Source organism: Rhinoderma darwinii, chromosome 4 (genome assembly GCF_050947455.1).
Source record: "Rhinoderma darwinii isolate aRhiDar2 chromosome 4, aRhiDar2.hap1, whole genome shotgun sequence".
In the NCBI taxonomy this organism is placed as follows: Eukaryota; Metazoa; Chordata; class Amphibia; order Anura; family Rhinodermatidae; genus Rhinoderma; species Rhinoderma darwinii.
Window position 1 is genome coordinate 349,321,615 of NC_134690.1, and position 14,112 is coordinate 349,335,726.

The window sequence follows — 14,112 nt, forward strand, 5'->3', positions numbered from 1 at the left end:
TTTTCTTACACCTGTTAGTGGCTACCTGAACTCAATATATAGTTGTATATGTTTCCGTCCGAGGTACACGTCGGTAGTCCACTGGACGTATTCCTCAGACGGAAGGCTTTAGGGTTTATTCAGACGAACGTATAATACGTCAGTGCTATGCGCGGGATTTTCACGCGCGTCGCACGGACCTATGTTAGTCAATGGGGCCGTTCAGACTGTCCGTGATTTTCACGTAGCGTATGTCTGCTGCGTAAAACTCACGACATGTCCTATATTTGCCAGTTTTTCGCAAATCACACACCCATTGAAGTCAATGGGTGCGTGAAAACTGCGCACGGCATACAGACGCACTTCAGTGTGCCGCGCGTGATGCGCGCTACAGCAGTCAAAACTATGAATGAAAACAGGAAAGCACCACGTGCTTTTCTGATAACAAACATAAAAAGTGTCCTAATGATGGCGGCTGCGTGAAAATCACGCAGCCACGCATCATATGATGCTGACACACAGTGCTTTTATGGACCTTTTGCGCGTGCAAAACGCACACGCTCGTGTGAATCCGGCCTTACTTGCATTGCAATCCTTCCCTTGTCTTATGTTGCAAATGTCTCTGACTAACAATGCCTGCTATGTATGTACAAAACAAAACGTGCCTTACCTGTCTATATTAACTACCAGCTGAGTTTTTTTTACAAATTAATGTAAAAACGTTCTGTGAGTGTGCAACGCATGATTTCCTTTTTTTTTTTATTTTTTAACACATTAAGTATACAATTTCTGAAACTTAAACTTTTATACCAATTTTCTTTTTGGCAAAAACAGATATTTTCTACTCCTACATTCCGATCAGCAATTATCTACCAGCAAAACATTCATAACCGATTATCTGTTGAATAAATGAATAGGATTTAAACTCTGTCCCCATTGTATCTTGTGCTGAGAAATGTCAGAGTACCTAATTTGAGATCTTGACATTTCACAGTATTCACTTGATTGGGATGTAACTAGGACAGCTACTTCTCCCTTAGAAATATCAACCTTTTAACTATACTTTGCTTTTAAGTTATTTAAAGATCGGGATGCATCTATATTATTCAAATTCTTTTTTCACTATGTGGTGGTAATATGTAGTCATGGTGTGAATGTATTATTTGGCCCTCTTTATAGTGGTATTTTTTGGTAATATCTGTCTTGGTATAGTGGGTTTTGCTCAGTAACTGTTTGAGACCATTTTCTAAGCTCCGTTCTGATCAAGTCCAAGTGAATATACTTTTACTTCATAGCTCAGAACAGAGCTTAGAAAATTGCTCAGGAGCCACTGCCAGCCAAGCCATTTTTACAGTTCACTGACGGATTCGGCTCAGAACGGCATTCTGCAGCTTCTATGTACTATGAAACAGTAGTACAGAAGCAGTGCAGTTTCTTAGAATAAAAGTCCATTATAAAGGTTGTTTTATACCCAGATAATTGCATTTCAGAAAAAAAACATTTAAAAATGCACAAACATCTGTCCGGCACATGCTTATGCATTTTTACTCTTTACATTTTGTCTGTTTCCTCTGTATTTTGTAATGTTGTAATAAAGTGATTTCATTCATATTAGAGGTGCAGTTTGATATACGTGTTTCCTTGCTTTCTACAGTTTTTCACTTTAGTAAGTGCTACATGCCTCAGTAAATGAGGCACATCTCTGACCACCCACCAGAAAGTCAAATATATGCCCGCTAAGAACTGGCTTAGATTTGCACTATAATTTATGCTGGTTTCTAGTGTAAATTAATTATAGTAAATTTGTCAGGCCACAGGTGACCCCCCCCCCCCACATCCTCCAGCTAAGCGCCACCCACTTTTTGGTAAAGTAGCATGAGCGGCGTAAATGCAACAAAAGTTACAATTCTTTTGAGCAAATTGTGACTTTTGCAACTTTTTTTTTTACACCAGACAACTGGATAACAACATTTCATAAATTCCTCCAATGTACGGTGTTCATGTAATAAACGACTAGATCATATCGCTAGTCCAAACATGGAGTAAGCCTGCAAACACTCAAACTGGCAGCGCTCACAAGATAAAATAGTTGGTTTTTCAGCTATAAAATTTTACGGAATCACACTGCAGAAAGTTCTGGCTTGTTGTATAACCATTGTTCAGCTTCTCTGCCAAAAGGAATTAGTCAGCATCATTCACAGGACGAGCAAAATGAGAAAATCAGCTTGGAGCAAAATCTCATATTGCCTAGGAGGTGACTTGGTGAGAGAATATGTACAGCTCAGTTCTTAGGGTTTTTTTTTTCTGTGTACCTGGCAGCTGACTTACGATTTGTTCCCAGTAATTTTTTGTTTGCTCAGTTCCAGCTTAAAATATTTATTTTCATCTAAAAAGCTTTAGAAAAGTACAGTATCAACAACACACATAGTGTCTCTGCCCTTGTACTGTGCTCACAATGCATTTAATGAAGAGCTGAATAAGGAGTGTGTTTAAAAAATAAATAATATATACTAGTACTTCTCAATGAATTAGAATATCATCAAAAAGTAAATTTATTACACATTGGACCAACACCAGCAGATGACATGGCTCCCCAAACCATTACTGACTGAGGAAACTTCACACTGGACCGCAAGCAACTTGGATTGATGCCTCTCCACTCTTCCTCCAGACTCTGGGACCTTGATTTCCTAATGAAATCCAAAATTTACTTTAATCTGAAAACAGGACTTTGGACACTGAGCAACAGTGTTGGTCCACTGTGTTATATCAAGTCCAGAGTCAACGCAGTCGTCTACCAGGAAATTTTAGAGCACTTCATGCTTCCCTCTGCTGAAAAGCTTTATGGAGATGCTGATTTCATTTTCCAGCAGGAATATAAATATATTGTGACAACCTGGGAGACAACTTAGCTCACAGGATCGCCATCTCCAGGGTGAGATGGTTGGCACACATAGAAAGTTCACTCCAACACGTTGGATAAGGGTTTAAACCAGCCGCAGCCAGCTTTGTCTTCAACACAGAAAGCAGTTTTACAACAAAACTATACAAAATCAACCCTAGGCTGTCCAGCCTCTAACTAATACATTCAGTGACCCTCAGTAAGAGACCCTGAGCCTTATGCCCAGTACCCCCAAACATACACAGCTTTACCATACATTGTGGTGACTCTCACAGGCTAACATGCCTGTCTTCCCCAGATTGAGAGTCCTGTGTGAATATTATATGCCTGATTTAAGGAGCCATCTCAGGTGAAGCCTAACTAAGCTCATCAGACAGCCCAAGACACGGACGGTCTGTATGGAGTGAAAGCCCGCCCTTCTCCTTCACACTCCAGCAAACTAGGCCCTATTCCGGGCTTTACACCCAAGCAACAGCAGAGAAAACCCTCTCTACTGTACATGCTCCCTGGTTGTTTGAAAGGTAGCTGCACTGCTACAATATATATGTATGTATATATATATATACACACACACACACACACACACACACACACTAGTCCTCAATAAATTAGAATATCATCAAAAAGTTATAAATACATTTTATATATATATATATATATATATATATATATATATATTATACACAAATATAGTTATGATTTAGGGAAATCCATGTAATATTTAAAAATGTTTGTAATCGTAGAGCCTGAAAAGCAAAGAAAGCTCAATATCAAAATTTAAACCATATTGGGCCAGGAAAATTAGAGTACAAATACACTTACTCTCAACCCTGGACATCCTGATAATAAAATATTCTCCTCTTAATTCTGGGGTGACCATTTAAATTCCCATCAAGCAAGAATCCTTAAAGTCACTGCAGTGCTTTTCTGCTTTGCGGTGGAGCCTTTTTGAATTTTATCAAAGTGCTCAGGGGCATCGCCTGATATATACATTCCTCAACATTGAAATTGAAATACTAATGCTATTGGAATCACTGCAATTGTGCAATTTCCAAAAGGCTGCTGTAGACTGTCGGGAGTAAGTGTGCAAATAAAACTGCAACCCCAAATCCGTCACAACTCTGATCGACAGAATCCAAGGCTACTCTGAGGTGTTCGCCAGAGCCCACCGCAATGCGGGATAGTTTTTGCTGCACAGAACCCAGGTTGTTCTAACAGAGTTCAGTGTTGGATAAGGGGTGCAATGCAGGCTATACCTGAACAGGTAACCAGACAGCCAGAGGGTAAACAGATAATCCAAAACAGAGCAAGTGGAAATCAGTTACAGCAGAGGTCAGAGCCGGCCGGGAGCAGATAATCAAAATCGGTAAACAAGGGGTTAACGAGAGTCAAGCCAAGGTCAGTTTCCAAGAAGTCTAGGGCACAGAGTAAGTGAGATGATCACCACACCTAAGAAGGAGAAAAATTCACAAGCAAAGAAAGAGGGAGGAGGCCAGGTATAAATACCCCACCCTACACGTGACAGGAAGAAGACAGAGAAGTGGGATAGGCTCAGGAAGTAAACAGAACCGCCCAGAAGCTAGATCAGTAGTCATGACGATCTTAAAGACACAGACGCTTCCTAACAACCAATAAGGGCAAGCTGTAAGGTTATGCAAGTCGAGGAAGTAGCAGGTGTAGCTCAGATTTGCAAATGATCACATTTCCTCTACCTAGCTCCAATCTGTGGCATGTGGGAGGGGCATAAAAGCCAGATTGAAAGCAAAGTTTTTTAGCCACATGAAACCTCAAAATTCGGTACAATTGGTTTGGGATGATTGTGCGATGTCTCCTGTTTCTCAACGTGCCAGTTCTGGCCACTAGTCGCAAACTGAGAGGGACAGAATCCTTGAACTAAGCGACCTTGGTATATCATTCTGGCAGATCGCTTTGTGCCTAGGCCGGGATGTCAGCACTGTTCAACGTTGCTTGTCTCAGAGGTTGGAAGAACAACAACAAACATGAATGACAGAAAGAGGGGCGCAGAGGCGAACCTCTGCACAGACAGATGGTCTGATTGGAAGAATGGCACGTAGTGTTCCATCCTGTACTGCAAGTAAAATTGGACATCACATCTCAAGTCTAAGGGGGCAATCAGTACCGACATAAACCACCAGAAGGCGTGTGCATGACATTGGACTATGAGCCAGATGTCCAGCTACAGGTGTTTCATTGACCAAACGCCACCGCTCTCAAAGGCTATCGTGGTGCATAGCAAGAGGGCAATGGAGACTGGAATGGAGGTCTTTCCTCTTCAGCGATGAGTCCTGCTTTTGTTTCGGACGCAATGATAGCCGGAGATTGGTATGGAGACCACGTGGGCAATGCCGTGAAGAGGCCTTCACAAGAGAACATCACACTGGTCCTACACCCAGGATTATGGTGTGGGGTGGCATAATGTACAGTAGCCGGACCCCTAAAGTCTTCATTTCAGGTACACTAACAGCTTGGTACTGCCATTTCTCCAAAGTGTCCCAGAAGCCGTTTTTCAACAAGACAACGCCAGGCCATATGTTGCTTGTACTACTGTGAGCAGCCTACGTGGCCTAAACAAGCTACCATGGCATGCAGCGTCTCTGGACTTGTCTCCCATTTAGCACATCTGGGACATCTTTGATCGGCAATTGCAAAGGGAGCTGCCAGCAACCAATTTTGATGATTTGCGTGCCCAAGTGCATTGAATGTGGCATAACATTCCTCAGACAAGCATTAAAGGGTTATTCCCAAGTTGATAAATGTAGCTATAAGCTCCCCCATGTAAAAATAAGAAGTTTTCTAATTACCTGTCCGTCGCCCAGCGATGTCGTTTTCCTGCGATTCTTGATTGAAGTCCAGGTCGGTCCCTCTTTGTATCTTGCGCGTTGCCTAGGTTCCCGGCCACCGCTATTTACCTTTAGCGGTGGCCGCGCATGCGTAATGACATCCTCTCCTTCCCGAGGAGAGGATGTAATTTATCTTGTGAACGCGCATCTCGGCGCATGCGCCGTAGATGCAGGGCGAGATGCAGGGCGAGACACCAGTCGACACAACAGTCGCACGGTATGTATATAAATATATATATATATATATGTGTGTGTGTTTGTGTATGTGTGTGTTTGTGTATATATGTGTGTTTGGGTATGTCTTTGTCTGTTTTTGTTTTTATATGTGTGTTTGTGTATATGTGTGTGTGTTTGTGTATATATGGGTGTGTTTGTGTATATGTGTTTGTGTATATGTGTGTGTATGGGTGTGTGTTTGTGTGTTTGTGTGCGTGTTTGTGTATATATGGGTGTGTTTGTGTATATGTTTGTGTGTGTGTGTTTGTGTGTGTATATGTGTGTGTTTGTGTATATATGGGTCTGTTTGTGTACATGTGTGTGTTTGTGTATATGTGTGTGTTTGTGTATATGTGTGTGTTTGTGTATATGTGTGTGTTTGTATATATGTGTTAGTTTGTGTATATGTGTGTGTATATGTGTGTGTTTGTCTCTTTATGTGTGTTTGTGTATATCTTGTTGTGTTTGTGTATAACTGTGTATATGTGTGTGTGTTTGTCTGTTTATGTGTGTGTGTGTGTATATATATCTTGTTGTGTTTGTGTATATATGTGTGTGTTTGTGTATATGTTTGTGTGCGCGTGTATATATGTGTGTAGGTGAGTAGAAGTATTGGTATTGTTCACATTGATAACTGTTTTTTTATGTTGTTGCAGATTTTGATGTACCGATTGGACTACATCTTTGATTCGTTGGACTACTGTGTAGATCTACGTTTTTTCAAATTTTAATAAATTGGTTAACGAGGGTTTTGTTGGGGATTTCTTATTTCAATTAAAAAGAATTGTCTTTGTGTTTTTTTTTAAACTTTATTAGTGCCTAGATAATGGCAGTTGGCTGATTGACAGCGTCCATTATTAAGGCGGTACTTAGTGTTAGCCGGTGCAGAGGCTAGCACTAACCACCCATTATTACCCCGGTACCCACCACCACCAGGGGTGCCGGGAAGAGCTTGGTACGATCCAGTACCCGACCATCTGTTGTGATGGTCGGGTAATGGGGCGGCCGTAGGCTGATATTATGAGGCTGGGAAGGGCCAAAAACAGTGGACCGTCCCACCCTTGTAATGCTAGGCTGCTGCTGCTGTGTTGTGTCGGGCTGGTTATAAAAATGGGGGGGACCCCCACGTCGTTTTTTTTTTTTAATTTAACAAATTTAACAATGGACGGGTCCCCCACATTTTTAATAACCAGCCATATACAAGGCCACAGCAGTCTGGCATTACATGGGTAGGAAGGGCCACTGGTTTTGTCCATTACCAGGCTAATAACACTGTGTTGTATGTGGCTGGTTATGATAAATTGGGTGGAACCCCATATCTTTTTAAAAAAAAATAAAAAATTAATAAATAAATAATTTAAAAAAATGACGTGGGGTCCCCCCCACTTTTATAACCAGCCAGATACAACACAACAGCAGCCTAGCATTACAAGGGTGGGAAGGTTCACTGTTTTTGGACCTTCCCAGCCTCATAATACCAGCCTGCGGCCGCCCCAGGGCTCGACCATCACAACAGATGGTCGGGTACTGGATCGTACCTGGCTCTTCCCGGCACCCCTGGTGGTGGTGGGTACCGGGGTAATAATGGTGGTTAGTGTTAGCCTCTGCACCGGCTAACACTAAGCCTCGCCTTAGTAATGGCTGTTGTCACTCAGACAGCGACCATTACTAAAGTGGTAGTAATAAAATTTGAAAAGAAAAGACAAAGATAGAGATAAAATATTTTATTGAAATAAAGCACCCCCAACACAACCCTCATTAACCATTTTATTGTAGAAAAAAAAACCATCATCTAAGTAGTCCTCGAAACCGACGTAGTCCAAACACCAAACCTGTAAAAAAATAAAACATGTCGTAGGCTTAGATTCAGTTTAATGTGTGATACTGACTGTTATACCATGTATAGAAGCCTGCCGCGAAGTTGACTTAGATACAGGGCGCCAGCAGACAGTATCAAACATGGCCATACAGACATATATACAAACAAACAAACAAACAAACAAACAAACATACATGCAAACATACATACATACATATATACAAACATACCTACATGCATACATATATACAAGCATGCACATATATACATGCAAATATACATACATGCAAACATACACACATATATACATACATACATGCAAACTATCATACATACATACATACATACATGCATACACACATGAAAACATACATATATACATACAAACAAACATGCAAAGATAGATACATACATACATACATACATACATATATACAAGCATGCACAAATATACATGCAAACATAAATACATGCAAACATAATTACATACATGCACATATATATATATATATATATATAAACATACATGCAAAAATAAAAACATGCAAACATAGATACATGCACATATATACATACATACATGCCAACATACATACATGCCAACATACATACATACATACATGCAAACATACATACATGTAAACATACATACATACATACATACATACATACATACATGCAAATATATACATGCAAACATAATTACATACATGCACATACATATAAACATACATGCAAACATACATGCAAAAATAAATACATGCAAACATACATGCATGCACATATATACATACATACATACATGCCAACATACATACATGCCAACATACATACATGAAAACATACATACATGCAAACATACATACATGCCAACATACATACATGCAAACATACATACATGCCAACATACATACATGCAAACATACATACATGCAAACATACATACATACATGCAAACATACATACATGCCAACATACATACATGCAAACATAAATACATGCAAACATAATTACATACATGCACATACATATAAACATACATGCAAACATACATGCAAACATAAATACATGCAAACATAATTACATACATGCGCATACATATAAACATACATGCAAACATACATGCAAAAATAAATACATGCAAACATACATACATGCACATATATACATACATACATGCCAACATACATACATGCCAACATACATACATGCAAACATACATGCAAACATACATACATGCCAACATACATACATGCAAACATACATACATGCAAACATACATACATACATGCAAATATATACATGCAAATATACATACAAACATGCACATATATACATACATGCCAACATACATGCAAACATACATGACAACATACATACATACATACATACATACATACATACAGTGAAGGAAATAAGTATTTGATCCCTTGCTGATTTTGTACGTTTGCCCACTGTCAATGACATGAACAGTCTAGAATTTTTAGGCTAGGTTAATTTTACCAGTGAGAGATAGATTACATAAAAAAAAAAAAAGAAAATCACATAGTCAAAATTATATATATTTATTTGCATTGTGCACAGAGAAATAAGTATTTGATCCCCTACCAACCGTTAAGAGTTCAGCCTCCTCTAGACCAGTTACACGCTCCAAATCAACTTGGTGCCTGCATTAAAGACAGCTGTCTTAAAGAGGCTCTGTCACCAGATTTTGCAACCCCTATCTCCTATTGCAACAGATCGGCGCTGCAATGGAGATAAGAGTAACGGACGAGCGAGGACACATCGGCACCAGAGGCTACAGTTGATTCTGCAGCAGCATCGGCATTTGCAGGTAAGTCGATGTAGCTACTTACCTGCAAACGCTGATGCTGCTGCAGAATCAACTGTAGCCTCTGGTGCCGATGTGGCCGACACGATGCAGGACCTGGGGCAGGAAGTGAGTGACGTCACAGCGTGATCTCTCGAGAACACGCTGTGTGTCTGCACTGCAAGAAGCTGGGCGTTGCGAAGACAAGTGGATGATACTTCTCGTCACAACGCCCAGCTAGTAAAAGTAGTAAACACACCCAGATGTAACACACACAATACACGCCCAGTTGTACTTTAACTGTAAACACGCCCAGTTGTACTTTAGAAAGCCTCATTTACATAAATATAAAAATGGTCATAACTTGGCCAAAAATGCTCGTTTAAAAAAAACAAAAAACTTTACTCTTATCTCCATTGCAGCGCCGATCTGCTGCAATAGGAGATAGGGGTTGCAAAATCTGGTGACAGAGCCTCTTTAAATGGTCACCTGTATAAAAGACTCCTGTCCACAGACTCAATTAATCAGTCTGACTCTAACCTCTACAACATGGGCAAGACCAAAGAGCTTTCTAAGGATGTCAGGGACAAGATCATAGATCTGCACAAGGCTGGAATGGGCTACAAAACCATAAGTAAGACGCTGGGTGAGAAGGAGACAACTGTTGGTGCAATAGTAAGAAAATGGAAGACATACAAAATGACTGTCAATCGACATCGATCTGGGGCTCCATGCAAAATCTCACCTCGTGGGGTATCCTTGATCCTGAGGAAGGTGAGAGCTCAGCCGAAAACTACATGGGGGGAACTTGTTAATGATCTCAAGGCAGCTGGGACCACAGTCACCAAGAAAACCATTGGTAACACATTACGCCGTAATGGATTAAAATCCTGCAGTGCCCGCAAGGTCCCCCTGCTCAAGAAGGCACATGTACAGGCCCATCTGAAGTTTGCAAATGAACATCTGGGTGATTCTGAGAGTGATTGGGAGAAGGTGCTGTGGTCAGATGAGACTAAAATTGAGCTCTTTTGCATTATCTCAACTCAACTGTTTGGAGGAAAAGAAATGTTGCCTATGACCCAAAGAACACCGTCCCCACTGTCAAGCATGGAGGTGGAAACATTATGTTTTGGTGGTGTTTCTCTGCTAAGGGACAGGACTACTTCACCGCATCAATGGAAGAATGGATGGAGCCATGTACCGTCAAATCCTGAGTGACAACCTCCTTCCTTCCACCAGGACATTAAAAATGGCTCGTGGCTGGGTCTTCCAGCACGACAATGACCCGAAACATACAGCCAAGGCAACAAAGGAGTGGCTCAAAAAGAAGCACATTAAGGTCATGGAGTGGCCTAGCCAGTCTCCAGACCTTAATCCCATCGAAAACTTATGGAGGGAGCTGAAGATCCGAGTTGCCAAGCGACAGCCTCGAAATCGTAATGATTTACAGATGATCTGCAAAGAGGAGTGGGCCAAAATTCCATCTAACATGTGTGCAAACCTCATCATCAACTACAAAAAACGTCTGACTGTTGTGCTTGCCAACAAGGGTTTTGCCACCAAGTATTAAGACTTGTTTGCCAAAGGGATCAAATACTTATTTCTCTGTGCACAATGCAAATAAATATATATAATTTTGACTATGTGATTTTCTTTTGTTTTATAATCTATCTCTCACTGGTAAAATTAACCTAGCCTAAAAATTCTAGACTGTTCATGTCTATGACAGTGGGCAAACTTACAAAATCAGCAACATACATACATGCCAACATACATACATGCAAACATACATGCACATATACACATACATACATGAGAACATACGTACATGACAACATACATACATGACAACATACATACATGCAAACATACATGCACATATACACATACATACATACATGAGAACATACATGAGAACATACATACATGACAACATACATACATGACAACATACATACATGCAAACATACATGCACATATACACATACATACATGACAACATACATACATGCAAACATACATACATAAATGAACTCACCTAAGACGTTCCCACGAAGATTTGAACGGTCCCGTCACTTTTCTTCTTACTGCTCCCATTCACAATAACAGAGCGGTGGGCGCAGATGACGTAATCGCGTGTGCCTGATATGATTACGTCATCTGCGCCACAACGCATTGTTACTATGAATGCGAGCGGCGCCAAGTAGAAGGAAGATGGCAAGTGACGGGACCGTTCAGAGCGCCGTTAGAACGTCTTAGGTGAGTTTATTTTTTTAAAATATATTTTTAGTTGTTCGCTGGGTGCTGATGCAGCACCGATGCGGCGGATAAAAAAAATTACATGTAGTGACAGGGTGGGTGATAGAAAAGTGGCTTGCCGAAACTGGGTGAAGGTAGTGTAGTGTAGTGTAGTTTACATTCACGGTAAGTTCGTCTCAACCGGGCTTACCGTGCCCGCTTGAGACGAACATTCTCCCGATGTTGCTAGAACTACAGTATCTAGCAACGTCGGGAGCGCGCACTCTGCAGAGCAGAGCGGCTTGATTGACATCGAGCCGCTCACGCCCCTTTTTTGAAAAGATAACCAGCACTTGCTGAGTTATCAAGTGTAAAAAAAAGGTACTTAGGAAATTTATTTTTAAAAAATGTAAACAGCAAATTATTTCCTGCATAGAATGTCTAAAAAAAAAATTTTGACTCAACTTGGGAATAACCCTTTAATAACCTCATTCATAGCATGCCAAGGCATGTAAATGCGTGATTTTCTGCACATGTCGCTCATACTCGATAAATAAATCAAGAGTGTATATCCCACCTTGTTAGACAAGTAACACAGGATTTAATGATAAAATGTTTTCCCTTAGTGTATCCTGGAAATGCATGTTTCTATTAAAGGAGATTCCCCCTCCAGAAATTGGCATGTTTTGCATCTCCCACACAGAAAAAATCCTTGTGTGTGTGGATTTAGGATTTCTTTTATTTCGACTTTGAGTTTCACTGTGGGAGCAACCTTGTTACCCATAGATGCTTCTTTTCTAAAAACTAAGTAATAACCAGCGGGTTGTGGACCCACTGTGCTACTCAACTGGTTTGTCTTTGGGCCACCTCTAAGGACGTTATCTAAGTAGCCTCCACGGTATTCACCCTTTAAGCCCCGTACAGTGATCTGGACTACATCCAGTAGCAGCTGGCCCTAAGGACCAGGAGGCAATGGTAAACTACACTGTGGGTTCAGGCACAGGAAGATGATACTGTGGGAGGCAGGTATAGGTCAGAGGTCACAGTACGTAGCAGGTAGCGGGTCTCCGGCTTGAAGCAGGATACAGGTTGCCAACAGATAATAGGCCACAGGCGCATATTGGGTAGCAAAATACAGACATGTAGCTATTAGCAGTATAGGGACTGGTAGCAGGTACTGGGATACAGAGTGCTAAAAGCATACGAATGGAACCTTCTCAGGAACAAACAAAAGTTGCTCAGGCATCAGGCGACCAGGGAGAGTGCCTTAAATATGAACTGAGCATCAGGGATTGGTTGGGAATGATGTGCGCGCTGGCCCTTTAAGAAACATCCAGTGAGCGCGTGCATGCGCCCTATCAGACGTGCGTGCAGAGCAAGCAGAGATGAGTGTGCGGCTACGGGAAGCAGAGGCAACAGGGTGCTGGAGGAAGAGGTGAATAACCTGATGGCGGGGACTGCGAGTAGGAGCGACACCTGCCGCCATCGTTACACAGAATATGGCCCATGTGGTAAGAGCTTGCCAAATATGCAGTCCTATCTTAAAATGTGCCAATCTTCGTTTACTAGTTTTTGGAACAGGGTGGCTTTCTGACTGTATGTAGTAATGATAGGTAGTTGGTTTTTCTTTTTGAGTTTTAAATTCCACCTCTATTTGGATGTGTAAAGACTCCTTAGATGTTATAGCTACATTATTTTGATTCTAATTCTATATAATTTGTATCCTTTTTGTACAAACATATTGGATAATCTATCAGTTTCCCGATTGTAATCCCCTATCTTGAAGCAATTGTGTATTATCCTTGAGAATTGGCTTTTTGGAATATTAAGAAGCCATCTTGGAAGATGGCAGCTGTTGAAAGCAATAAATCCATTTGTGGTAGCTTTTAGTTAAAATAGGATTATTTTCAACATAAGCGGTCACATCCCAAAAATTTATACTCGTGTGACTAATTGTAAAAGTTACATTAAAAAAAGGAACTAATTGCAGTTAATATGGATGAGAAAAGCATTTAGAGAGCCTTCGTACCCCTTCCAAATAAAATGGATATCATCAATGAAACAATGCCATAGGACCAGGTCCACAGCCAGCTCGTCATTGGGGAAGATATTTAGCTCCTCTTACTTGCCCATATATAGATTAGTGTAACGTGGTGCAAACCTGGTCCCGATAGCAGTTCCCTTATTTTTGAAGGTAAAAATCTTCACCATATTTAAAATAATTGTGTTTAAAAGAAACTGATGCAGTAACACACTCAATTACCCTAACTCTTACTTCCTTGTCTAA